Below are 13,749 nucleotides of genomic sequence, written 5' to 3'. Positions count from 1 at the left end.
TTTCACCCTGTACATTGTGTAAGGAAATGCTGCTGGGTCTTTCCTCAACAATCCAGTGTCAGCTGCATAGTTTTCACTGGCTGATCTGGGCTCTTTAATCCCAGTAGTTGGAAATTTTCACTGTCTTTCCTTTTTCTACTGCTTAGCAATATATTATTATAACATCGTGTTAGTGAAAACTCAGTTAATGTTCTGACACAATTATAATTGACACTGAGTCAGCTGTTTTATTTGGGGTGGAAGGAGGATATTCTTTGAGTGTAATATCTCAGTGTTACTACGTTAATACTCCCACTCCCTTCTATATATAGGTCCTGCATTAAACCAAGCAGCACACGTGCTATTCTCTCTTTTGAGGGTTTTACACTAGGTGTTTTGTGACCCATGCTGCCCCTTAGCTGTTCTGATATCAGAAATACAGGGATTTTTAAGAAAATCCATTTATTCTTGGATGGGTTTTTTTTTCTTATTATTATTCTGTTATTTAAAGGCATATTGTCTCTAAATCATGATCCTATTTCTACTGCCATCAAACATAAAACAAGTTCAATGACAAATTTTTTGAGAATAGGAGAGAATTTTGGCCAGGTATCATAACATCATAGAATAGTTAGGGTTGGAAAGAACCTTGAGATCATCTAGTTCCAATCCCCTTCAGGGGCTGGAAGGCTGCTATGAAGTCTCCACGCAGCCTTCTGTTCTCCAGGCTGAACAGCCCCAAATTTCTCAGCCTATCTTCATACAGGAGGTGCTCCACTCCCCTGATCATCCTTGTGGCCCTCCTCTGGACTTGTTCCAACAGTTCCATGTCCTTTTCATGTTGAGGACACCAGAACTGCACACAATACTGCAAGTGAGGTGTCACGAGAGCAGAGTAGAGGGGCAGGATCTCACCTCCTTCGACCTGCTGGTCATGCTCCTTATGATGCAGCCCAAGATATGGTTGGCCTTCTGGGCTGCGAGCGCACACTGGTGGCTCATGTTAAGTTTATCATCAACCAACAAACACCCTGTCCTGGCTTTTTCACTCTTCCTCAGACGTTTGCGCCTGTCTTGTGTCAGAAGATCAGTACTGGGCTGGTCAGACTCCTGCCTCCACAATGGGTGACCATGCCAGTGTTTCAGTGTTTTGATGCAACCTTTCCTCTCACCCTCTGGGAGGATGCTGACTCTATGGGAGATCTGAGCCTGAGATCTAATATTTTAGATTCTCTTTATATTTGACATTTATGATTTTACACAAATTATTTTGACTGACTTGATAAAAGATAAAGGAGGAGAATGGGATTTCTCTTCTCGATGAAACAAATCCTTGTGCTGGACAGGTGGTTTTCACATAGATCAAGGGCTACTTGCTTTCCTGATGAGCCTTGGAAGTTTTTTCTACTGTAAGGTTGCTCTAAACTCTAAATGTTTAATATTTAGCATGTTCAACTAGCATTGCTTTTTATTTTTTCACATTAAGCTTTTAAAAAAGGAAGGAATTCCAACTAGCTAGCAAGAAAGCATGTTTTTTGTTTTTGTTTTGGTTGGTTTTGGGTTTTTTTCTGTTTTGTTTTGGTTTTTAATAAAAAACCCCAAATCTCATTTAGTTTGATGAATAAATGGATTGCAAAATGTTAAAATCAGATTTGACTGCTCTTTGTACCTGGGGGACTCTGAGGCTTGTTTTACCAATGGAAGAGGGGGAGGGGGAGAGAAAGTAAAAGGAGGGGGTATCAATTATAATAGTAAAATTACTTTGCCATTTTAAAATTTCACCAGTTTGGTTTTTTGTTTTGTTTTGGGTTGGTGTTTTTTTGTTGTTGTTGGGTTTTTTGTTTGTTTGTTTTTTAAGATTATTAAAGCTAATTGGGAAAACTAACTGAAAAGGATTAAAGAAAGAATATTTAGGTTGGTTCTAAGCTGCTTATGTCAGTATTTCATCATTATCTCTATATTTAGTTTTCTTTCTTCTATTGCTTGTGTCAGACTTCCATAAAGAAACAAGAAAGGTGAATTTTTATTTCTTTCTATACCTGCCTATGTAGTGGAAGCGGAAAAGTTTGGCCCTGGAGGATGCAAGCTCAGGAGCTCACATCTAGGAGCTGGGTGGCTGCACCTCCCCTGTCAGAAATGGCATTCCTTAGCACACAGGGCTTCTACATGTGGGAAGGGAGCCGCCGGACCAAAATTCACAACCCAGTTCACTGTGTCAGTCTGTCCTGTCCTGCTGCTTTCCCTGTAAGAGTCTGGCAGTCATTCAAGCCCAGAAAAGGTCACAATTAAAGTTAATGTTTTGGGGATTTTTTTGTTGTTAGGGGTTTTTGTTTGTTTGTTTATTATAAAGGAAATAAAATAAAACCTTTGAGCGCAGGCAGCTTGTGCTAATCCTTGTTCTGTGTCTGTTCTGTATACTCTAAACCAGAAAGTTCCCAAGCAACAGTGGGAGGTGAACCATTCGGAAAGTACCTCCTTCCCCAGTCTTTCTCCATGCATGGCTACAAGAACTTCTGCATGATCAAAATTTGCTGAGGACCTATGCTGAGATTGCTTAGCTTTGCTGAACAACAGCATAACACGAATAGCAACATGTAGTTGTGTGGATGTGGTGCTACTTCCCTCACTTTCATAGTAAGCTCAGTAGTTTCACAGCACTCAGCACCATGAAACTGAAGAGTACTGTCTGCTCAAGATCATGTATGAACTGGCATTTCTGGCATGGGGACTGCCAAAGAGCTGACCAGAATATGAGATCTTAAACAGCAATTCAGGTTCCCCTTCAATGAAGGGTTCAGATTTTGATCAGGAAGCTAGACACAGTGGCTTCATGGACAGCTGCTAAATACAAGCACTTTTGCTCAGCTAAATCTCTTTATTTCCATAAAACTGTCTAGAATCCAGGATTAATATCCAGGATCTTTAAAATTAAAAAAAAAAAAAAAAACAACAAAAAAACCCAAATCAATATCTGACTCTTGTCAAAAACTAAACTGCAGTTTGGTTCTCTGCTGTGTGAGTGCTGTCCTTGCACAGCTTTTCCAAGCCGTGTTCAGAATGGTTATTAGTAGGATCTAGTTAGGTCAATGTCATGCCTGTAGCTCTGGTTTCTCTGGAGGGGTAATCAAGTTGCACAGTATTGCTGCTATTGAGGTTTCTCTGTGAGAGTTATTTTTGCTGAATTTAAACTTGCCCATTCTTGTTTTGCCCTGAGGAGCTGAATGCCTTCTCGCCATCCTCTCTTGCAAGTGAATTCTCAAACCGATTTATAAATGCTGGTAAATCTATGTGCTGTTATGGGACAGCAGGTTGCTATAACTGCAACACAGATAGGGAAATAAAAGAAGCTTTTACTCTGAATTTCAATTTTGCACGTTCCTATACTAAGATGGTGAATATGCAAGTATACACAGCTCAGCAGTCATTCATGTAATCACATGAAAGTTTCTGAATTAAGTTTCTGAAACTGAAATACTCTATATGTCTTGCAGTACTGGAGCAGAGTAGAGTATATCTAATGGCATTCAAGTGTGTACTATTCTGCTCCCACCACCAGTGGCTCCATGCTATAGCCAGGTGATGGTGCGAGCTGCATCCCACATCTCACAAAGTGAGTCTTTTCCCCTCTTCCCCATGGCTGTGTGCTCTGCTTTTCAATAAAGCCATTGTGTGTAAAATTTAAAGTTTAATTGATTTAAAAGTTGATGCTTTTAAACAGAGCCTAGTACAATTCAAATGAAGATATTAGTCATGTTCTTACAAAAGTTCAAACTTCCTAAACCCCTCTAATTTGTTTGCCTGAATGATGTCCTTTGGCAGTGAATTCGCCTGGTTAATCCTCTGCTCTCCTAAGTGGTATTGTGGTTTTTATCTATTTTCAAAGTTTCTGCCTTTTAGTTTTGTCAGTGCCTCCATTTCGGGTTTCTCTGTAGAGCTGGTGTTTGACTTACCACTTCATGAGAAATCTCCTTGCCTAAGGAAAGAGACTTGATTTTGGCAGAAAGTGGATTGGGTGGGTATAACGTCTGAATGGCTACACGTCTGAAGGAGCTGTCACTGGGGCTCCTGCTACTCTGTGCAGAAGGTGGAATATTACCTAATGAATTAAATCCCTTGACTCAGGTCACAGCAGGAGAATTTTGTTTTCCTGCTGATCAGAAATGATAAAAATCTCTGTTTACACATGGTGTTTTTAATTTTCTATCCCTGTTCCCCTCATCCACTGGAGATGCTAATTAAGTATTTTTGAGCTTGGCAAATGAAGGGACTTGAATGGAAGTATAACAGTTTTTTATACATCTGTAGAATAAAGCAAATTGCATCCATCTGGCCTGGTCACAAAATGATTCAGGTGACTGGGGAAGGGCTGGTTAGCTGGAGAGCCGCTTGCTGAAGTGGTGCAGAAGCCTGTCCAGAACCTCACAGGCATTAGCTGAGATGCCACATCATTAATCATTCCTTGGTAAAGGTTGAAAGCAAATGGCTTTGAGGCAACAGCCACTACACAGCGTGTGGTGGGAAAAGTTCATACCCTAAACAAACAGTTCTGCAGCACAGCAGCTCATCTGAGGGCATCAAAGGTCTTTGGTCAAATTTCCCTAATGTACAAATAAGTGCTCTTTTAAGAAGGGGAGGGATTCCTGACACATGAGGTCATTAGTTTCATCTGACTTCAAACATCTGTGACAGGTGTTTGAATAGTCCCACTTTTATTTAATAATTTTATTGTGTTTAAAATGCACAATTTTAAGCACAATAAAAATATTGTGATTCTATCGCCATAGAATCACAATAGACTCACAGAATGGTTTGAATTGGAAGGGACCTTAAAGGTCGTCTTGTTCTACCCACCTTACCATGGGCAGGGACACCTTCCACTAGACCAGGTTGCTCAAAGTATAGTCAATGGAGAGAAAGAGGCACATTTAAGGGCTGCTCTCTCTGATGTTGTTATGCTTCTGGCAGGAGGCAGGTAGAGCAGCTGAGGGGTGAGCCCCTGCCCTCATCTGTGGGAATGGCTGCCTTGCAGCCATCCATGCATGCTGCCTGCCAGAGGGATACTGGGGTGTTGACAAATATCTGAAGATGTTAGGAGAAATGGAACACTAGTAGTGATCCTGAATTGGTCTGGTGGCTTCATGCTAGCGCTTCCTCCCTCCTTCCTTTCCTTCTTCTCTTCCTTCCTTCCTCCAAAGTGGTGCTGTTGTATTTAATCACTTACTTTGGAGATGGAGGGTGCATTTGGGAATACTAATATAGTGATGATCAAAATCATAGAATCATAGAATAGTTAGGGTTGGAAAGGACCTTAAGATCATCTAGTTCCAACCCCCTTGCCATGGGCAGGGACACCCCACACTAAACCATGTCATGCTGTGTACAGATGATGCAGCCCTAAAATGCTCTCTTATGCCCCCCAGTGCTTTTGTTCTCTCTTTTTTTTTTTTTTTTTTCTCTTTGGATGCATGGATAGTTATAAACAACCATCTTGTTTCTTCATACTACACTGTTGCCTCATCAGAGTCCAATATAGAATAGTCTTCCATATCTTTGATTTGCATTCATTTTTATTTATAGATATCTTTGGTCTCTCACCACACAAATACATGTGTATATGTGTGCTCACACGCATCCTCGCAGTGTAGTGGTGCCTGACCATCTGCTTCAAATTACTGGAAAAGAAATTGTATGTAAAGGCCATCCAGGGACTATTAAAGAGAGAGGCAGAGGGAAAGAGTGCTCTCTAATCAGCAGTTCATTAAATAGCAACAACTTGTGGCAGAATTGTGCTTATGAGACTGCTGAGCACTTAGGTATCCTTATTTGTTTAAATCGGGAATTCAAAAACTTACTAGGATCTTGTATAGCTGCTTCTGAGTTATCCAAGAAAGGCAAGGTAAAAATCTTATCAATATATAAAAAGTGTCAGGTAGCAAACAAGGGTGAAGCCCTGTCAAAGAGAAACATGAACATTTAGGAAATTGTTTAAATGAGACAGAAAGGGTGAAAGTCAGCAGGCAGAAACCACATAAAGGATGTCCCTGATGCAGTTTTGTCTCTGGATGGATTTATGAGTTTGTGAAATAAACCTTTCTGGAGAGTCACAAAGGTGCTGAGGGGTTTAAGTATCAGGGAACATATCTGGAGTCTATAAAATAAAAATAATCAGAATCAGTGAGACAGGCTTTCCTGAAAGTAACTGTAGTCAAAGATGCAAAGTCAGCTGTATTTTTAAAAAACAAGTCACTCAGTCAAAGTCATAATATTTGCAGTGTTATTTAAGGAAGACAAAGATAAGGGTACTGTAAAAATACTGCTTTCAAGTTTAGAAGGAAAAAGTAGGTCAGGGGATTTTCATCCTTCCTTTACTTTTGCCTCAAAGGGATTAATCTTATTTGAGATCTAGCAACGCATATAGACCCATAATCTACAGAATATTTTATGTAGGAAGCTATAGCAAGTGTACAAGCAGTGTTTAATCTCAGTCTTGGTGGCTAGAGAAATATATGCATCAGATGAACACTGAGTCATTAACTCAACATTAATAATGTATTAATAGCCACCTTATGGACTTCAAATTTGCAGACTCTCCTTCCAATGCCGGGAAGTCTGAAAGCTTAAACAAAACGTAGAAGGAATACTGTACCCCGAAACTGCCTTACACAGAAATCCTGAATATGGGTTTTGAGTAAGAGACTGAGAATTTTTTCGGTACATGAAATACAGACAGGATGAAACTTTGGAGTGGCAAACCTAACTCTAGCTACTTCATCCTGGTTTTACGTCTTGTCCATAAAGATCTTATTTCATAAAAGCTAAGACCAAATTTCTAGATGTTAAATCCTGAATAGCCTGACTTTCATAAAGGTGCTGGTTGAATGATTTTGACTTGAATTGGCTTTGAACTGTGGAAAGACAGGTGCCACTTGTTTTTCCCAAATACAAGACAACTTTCATGGGTTTCCAGAAGCAGGTTTCATTGCAGGACGGTGTAGACTCCAGACTCTGAAAACAGGAGGACACATGGAATCTCTTCTGCATGGCAGTAGGTTAAGTTGCCTGCTGTTGCTTCCTCTTACACTCTGGGGTGTAACACAGTACCAGCTGTCACAAAGGTGGGCAGTTTGCTGAGTGTTAAGGTACATTTGGGGAAACAGCACCCAGATTTGTCAGCAGAAGAAATTTAGAGAATAAGCAACAACTGGGGAAATGGAGGTCCCTGTATTTTCTGTCCAAAAGCTTTCTTCCAAGTTCAAAGCTAAAAACATGGTGATAGAACTTCTGGTATTCTCTCAGGTGCTTTTTATAGGATAGTGAATCAGGATGTAGGGATTTTTCAGGAAAGGTCAAAAAGGATTTAAGGGGTAAACAATTTGCTCCCATCTTTCCTTATAACTTGCATATTTCCTGTCATAATTGAGAAGCCCAAACCAATTCTCAGTCTCTCTTTTGAAATATCCAAAGACTGGGAAATTTTATCCTTATTTAACGGTATTGCTCTGGCTACCTGGCTGCCTGACTTGAGGAGCTGGGTAGGAACGTTGCTGGAGAACTTATGGCCATGATTTTGTAAGCAGAATCTTCCACTCTCTGAGTTACCTTTGCATGATGGACACATGCACAAGCAACCTTGTGGTGCCACCAGTCTGATCCTGTGAGATGCTTGTGGAAGAAGAAAGATAAACAAATTCAAACTGACAGGTAGGCACTGCAGTTTTTAGTTGGTGGGGATTGTTTCAGTGCAAGTATTGATAACCAGAGTGATAGTATGCCTTGGATTTATTTGTGAGAACTCATACCTTGCTGCGTAACTTCCTGGTTCTTGACACAGTCTTTTCCATAGAAAGGAGGTCAGAGATTGGCCAGAGGGCTGAGGAGTTCCTACAGCAGAGTTCCTATGGCAGCCCCTCCTCCCCAGGGGGGAAGATATGGTTATTTATTTCACAAATGTGTTGAAGTGGTATCAAGTCTTCCTGTAAAAACCTGCAAAATCTGCATGCTGAGCACCCTGCTTATCTAGGGAAGTGGTTTCATCGCAAGCAATGGAATCAAACTTCGTGAGGTGCAAATAGATTGCCCTGATGATTTAACATGCTTTCATTTTGACAGGGGTAAACAACACAGGTTAGTAAACCATACAGGGTAGTGTTTTCTGACAAAAATAATACACTGAGATGCCCATCATCTGCTGTAGGAAATATTGAAAGTTAAATGGTCATCGTAAAATGTGAGAGTTTTTATCGATCATTTTTGTCTGCCCTGAAAGATCTAGGAGACACATAACTGTGGTGTAGGTGGTCACATTGCCTTTGGGTTTTTTCCCTTAAGTCACAACGTTTCACGCTTGAGTTAGTGCTGTCTGGTGCTGTACCTTTGGCAGACAAGAGGTGAAGGTTGCTCCAAGCCCAGCAGTCCCTCCTTGTCTGAGGAAAGGCTGAAGAGTTTCATTATCTGGCAGGTGGCTGCAATTTTGAAAATAGCTTCTTAAAAATTGCCTTCCCCCTGTTTTTTGTCTGACATGCTAATTAAGCTCACCAGGGAAGCGAGTGGCTTGGATTCCTCCTCTGCTCTCAAGCTTCTGCAAACAGGCAACAAATGTAGATGCATTTATGCAATTGTGGCAAGGGGGAAGGCATCCAAATTCTTGACCTGTGAATGTACGTTTAATCTGAGAGAAGGAAAAGAGGAGCATGCTGTTCCTGAGGCACTGTGGGCAGGGCAGGGGTGCTAATGAATTGGAAAAGGAAGGCTAGGTGCCCCAGAAGAGAATGGCAAGTGTGTGAAAAACAGATTGTGTGAGTAATTACTTTTGCATGCCTTCCTGACCGTTATCAGCAGGACTGGATTTTTGATGGAAAAAATTAATTAAAAAGTTTAATTTTTTTTTCCTCTTAAGAAAACTGTGTGCAAGGACTCATTGGTGGGTGGAATTTGGGACACTGATTAATTGCTTTCAAGAGATCAGCTGTGTGAATCCTGCTAAGATGAGAGAAGCAATAAAAGTTGGCAACCTGCTGGGCTAATGGTACAAATACGTGAGCACCATTTCTAAAGTAAGGCTTTTCTGGTGACTTACTCATTGTTGCTGTTGCATGTAGGTATTTGCTGGAAGAAGGGACTCTGGCATGCAAAGGCTGCACCCATTTTGTAGTCTTATGTCCCTTGATTATTCTTGTCTGATTATTTCTCTACCCTTAGTAGCCTTCCCTAGCCCTAGCCCCTGCATAAGATGCTGTGCAAATGCAGACCTGACATCTTTCTTCTATGGTAATATATCACCCCCTGAGCCTGGGTAGCCTGGGTATGTGGTTGCCTGTGGCGTGGGACCTTGGAGCAGGAGACAGGATTTAAATGGATGAGGTCCAGGCTGTGCTGCAGATGGATGCGAGGGCAGCCAACTCTGTCTTGTGTCAGATGCAAGGAATTTGGCAGATCTGTGAATACTAGGCAGAGATCTCAACTTTGAGACCTCTCTGCATAACAGAGGCTTTTATAGGCAGAGGGACACTGATTGCAGTGATTTTTCATGTCTGTAGTAATAGAAATGTAGTAATTAAAACAGCTAATAAAGCACAGCAAGGCTGTGTGTTGTACTTGGAATATTCATGACAGCATCCACTCTTGAGAACCGTGGTTTTTTGTTCCTTCCAGGCTTACATTTTTGGTCCATTTAAAATGCCGCGGAATCATTCACTCTTCATATGGGTTCTTGTGGGTATAAACCCCACCATGTTACAGCACAACAAGTCCAGGGCAACTTTAAATGTTTTTTTCGTAGCATGGGCAAAAGCTGAGATTGAAATGTGTGGTTGTTTACAGATGCTCAGTTTCATCTATTCAGTCTATTCCTTGAAGACATCTGAAGTAAAGTACAGTTGTCACTGACCTCAAAGTGAGAAGTGTAAACATTTTCCAGACTTCACGCAAAGAAATTGGCAACTGTGGTCCCCTTTGACACTGGTCTCTTGCATTGCATTTCAGCTTTCCAAACTGGAAGACAGCCACACCATAGAGGGGAGGGAACACCAGTTGTCTCTGACACCTTCTGCTGCTTTTTCCTCCTCAGCAATGCTTCCTTCTTTCTCTTGCAACATATAACAGCAAACTCAGGGAGCACAGAGCACTGGGACAAGACAGGAGGCAGCAAGCATGCTTTTCCACTGCTGCAGCATGCTGACAGTCGTGCTGCTCCGCTATCTGCACTGCACTCTGTGGCTGCAATCATTGCTCCCTCCCACTCACCCTGCCCCAGCCACCTCTTGCTAGCTGGGAAGGTTAATAAGTGCCTCCTATGCTGCTCCAATTTGCTCTGAAGAAAGACCCTATCCTGTGTTATCCTCTCTCCCAGAGCTGCATTTCCAGAGTTTGCCATCCGACACAGTTTAATTCATGGTGATTTACTAATATCTCCCACTCTCTCACTTGCATTGCTGTAGTTGAATATTTTTCTGCTTGGAAAGAGTTAATAGCACTGGGATTCAGGCGATGGTATTCCAAATATTAGTGTGTTTCATTCTTGCTGGTGTCTGGAAACAAGAAGAAAATCACAGTAATAAGGCATAGTTTAAAATCATGCTAATAAAGTGGGTGAAGTTAGCAGCAATCCTGATTCAGTAAGTATGCATTCAGGGTGCACCCTCACTGTTCTCCTACCTCTGTACCTAAGCTCCCCTTGTCAATATACATAACATCAAGAAATCCATCTCTTGTAACTGGAGAACATTATTGTTGGTTGGAAAAACATTCCTTCCCTTATTCTGTTATCTTACTGACAGAAAATGTACTGTATCATCAAAGTTAAAATCATGAGATTTTTTTATATGTTTAACTTTCTCTAAAGGGTCCAGCTCACATGGTAGATACACTCTATATGTGGCAACACACTTATGAGCACAAAAAGGCTTTTTTATATGGGAAAGGCATATTTGAATTAACTCCTCCCCACCCTCCTTTTCCATCCCTCTTCCTTCTATTCTTTTCCTCATGATCTGCTTGTTTATCGCAAGCCTGAGGACAGAATAACAATTCCTAATGTTTCAGGGGCTTGATCTGAAATTTCTAGCTGCATAGCCACTTGTAGTAATGAAAACACCTGAGTTTAAATTCTCTGCAGGATGTCAGATGAAAAGCACATTTCAGGCAAGCTTAAGGATGCAGTTACATACAGAATAAATACACTTTGTCTCCAAGTGTACAGGGAACCAAATGACAAAAGGGCAAACCTTATTGTGGCTTCAGTAGGTTTAGGGAAACAGCATTGAAATAGTAATCCTCTTGGATTGTTTTTTCTTCTGAATAAATTGAGAAACTAGACAGTTCTGTAGTTCTTTTTTTCTCAGTAATTCAGAATGATCATATAAGCCTGTTGAGTTACTTTTAGCCACAGTTACTGGATAACAAGGTGGTACTTAAAAAATGAAGATTTTCCTGTCTAGAATTCCCTGTGGTGAAACAACATGTTTCAGAAAACTGATGCCATCAACGATTTTAAGCCTGTCAGTGTTTTATTTGGTGGCTTCCCATGTTGTGAATTTGGAGTTGATGTGAATTTAGAGTCACTGCTTATAATACTTGAGTTCGTGCTGGTGTTACTTGTTCTCTTGAAAAAAGCAGGAATGCTCTCTATCTGAAAAGTCGTGTATTGAAAACTCTCCTTGTAAAGTTGGAATGAAGTCCCGAAGGCGTCTAGTCCAGCTTCCTGCTCAGAGCAGGACTAATGTCATAGTTGAATCAGATATATCAGAAGAGACTGAAGAAACAACAGTGTATAAACACATTAAGGATTGGAAAACATTATATACTGCCTGTCTGTGTTGACTAATTATTAAGACCCAGTTTTCAGGTACTTATAATTTTTGTCACACTTTGGGATCAGGTTTTCCATGCTAATGTTTATGGATCTGAATGTATGGCTCATTTCTGAAACAGAATTAAAGAATATCTTCTCTCCCCCATGTAAATATTTTCATTAATTTACCTTTGAAGAACTGTAGTAGTACGCTGCTTTGGAGCAAGAGTATGATTTTCAGCTGAGGTTTTGGTCTTTGCATTACCTAGGTGAAAATCCATGCAGTATGCTTTAAATTCTTTCAATTTAATAACTAAGATTTCACAGGACTGACCATCACTGTCCGTACTTCTGCAGCCCTGGGCTCCAACTCTGAGTCTCATTCTAAAACCCGCACTGAGGATGAAGCCTCCTTCATTCCTGGGTTCCCATGCAAAGTCTAGGAAAAGGCTAACTTGATTGCAAATACCACAAGATTTAAACTAGAATTGGATATTGATTTTATGCCACATGATAGAATCTTTGGGTCTTTTTTAAATTTACTCTATTAAAACCCCACAGAACTTCCTAGATTGTTATGCAGGTAATAAGGTAGCTCCAAAGAATATTAATAAGGCTATAAATGCCAGTGCTTACAAGACTGTGAAATGCCAGAAGGAAGGGTATCTCCATGACCCTGGTTTTCCCCCTGTTGTTTCTAACTTGTAATACAGTCTTTCTAACTGCACTCTGAGTTTTCCACAATACTTTGTTCTCATTTATAGTATTGAACAGAGGCTGTTTGCACTTTATTTGCTTTAGCAGCTGAAAAGTGCACAGCGACTGAAGCGAGCAACTGTGGGAAGGAATAAAGTAAAGACAGGTGAGTGCTGCCCTGGAGAGCTGCATCCTCTTTCTGCCTGTTGCATCATTTTCCTGAAGTAGCTTAAACCAAACTTCTCACTCATTAGTAATGATAAGATTCTCTTCTACTGGATGTCTTGGGTCCTGGTTTGCAGAAAGATGAAGCACCACAATGCCAAATAATGTCATAACTAAACCAGAGAAAACATGTCCTGTGCTTCTCAGCTGGGGTTCCTGAAAGTCAGTGGATATATTTTTGACATTGATCTCTTTCTAAATTAGTCACAAATATGTTAAACAAGGATGATACAGTGCAAAAAAATAACTAATATTTGTGAGGCAGGTGGGTTCAGTTGTGATGGTAATATAGGCACGGTCAGCAGGAAATTAATACTTCAGGCTTCTGAGCACAGTGTGGATAGTGCACAGTATGCAAGGCCTGGGCTGAATGTAGAAGTATGATGAGAAAGCAGTCACACTTAATAGTTGTCTAGTAGCTATAGAAACTATACTTTCTATGCACTGATTGAAGGAAAGACCCTGTAGAGTAAAACATATTTGAGCATTTAAAGCTCACAGTCCCAAGTATGCTTGATAGCTGGATTAAGGCTGCTGAAGCAGCTGTAATTCTGATATCTTTTAAAGCTTTAAAATGCAAGCTTTAAACTTGCATGGTCTTATAATGTAAGGGTCTTTTAATAGCATTCTCATGTGTAAGACGTATTTGTGAACTTTATAAAACAGTATTAATAAAAGCTGACTCTGCCCTCTCTAGCTGTCTTCTTCCTATCCTTTCTTTTTTCATCTATAGGCAGATTTTCAATGTCAATGGTTTGTTTTTCATATATGTATACCTGTGCGTTGTCCAACCGATTGACTATATTGTTCCTTCCAAAACACAAGAGGCTTGCACCACTTGAGACACTTACAGCAATACAGAAGACTGTCATGTAGGTAAAATGCTGCTACATCAAAGATGTGGTTCTTCAGACCATTGATATGCTTCATGCTGATGTAAATGACTGCAGAAGGTACAAGGCCACAGGGAATCAAGCTCCTTATTAGAACAAAACACGTAGTTTTGCTCAAAGTGATTTACAGGCAGAGTTTGTTTACTCTTCCCCTGCCATAATGAATAA

Source organism: Psittacula echo (genome assembly GCF_963264785.1).
Source record: "Psittacula echo genome assembly, chromosome: 5".
NCBI classification, from domain to species: domain Eukaryota; kingdom Metazoa; phylum Chordata; class Aves; order Psittaciformes; family Psittacidae; genus Psittacula; species Psittacula echo.
This window is presented reverse-complemented; position numbering follows the sequence as displayed.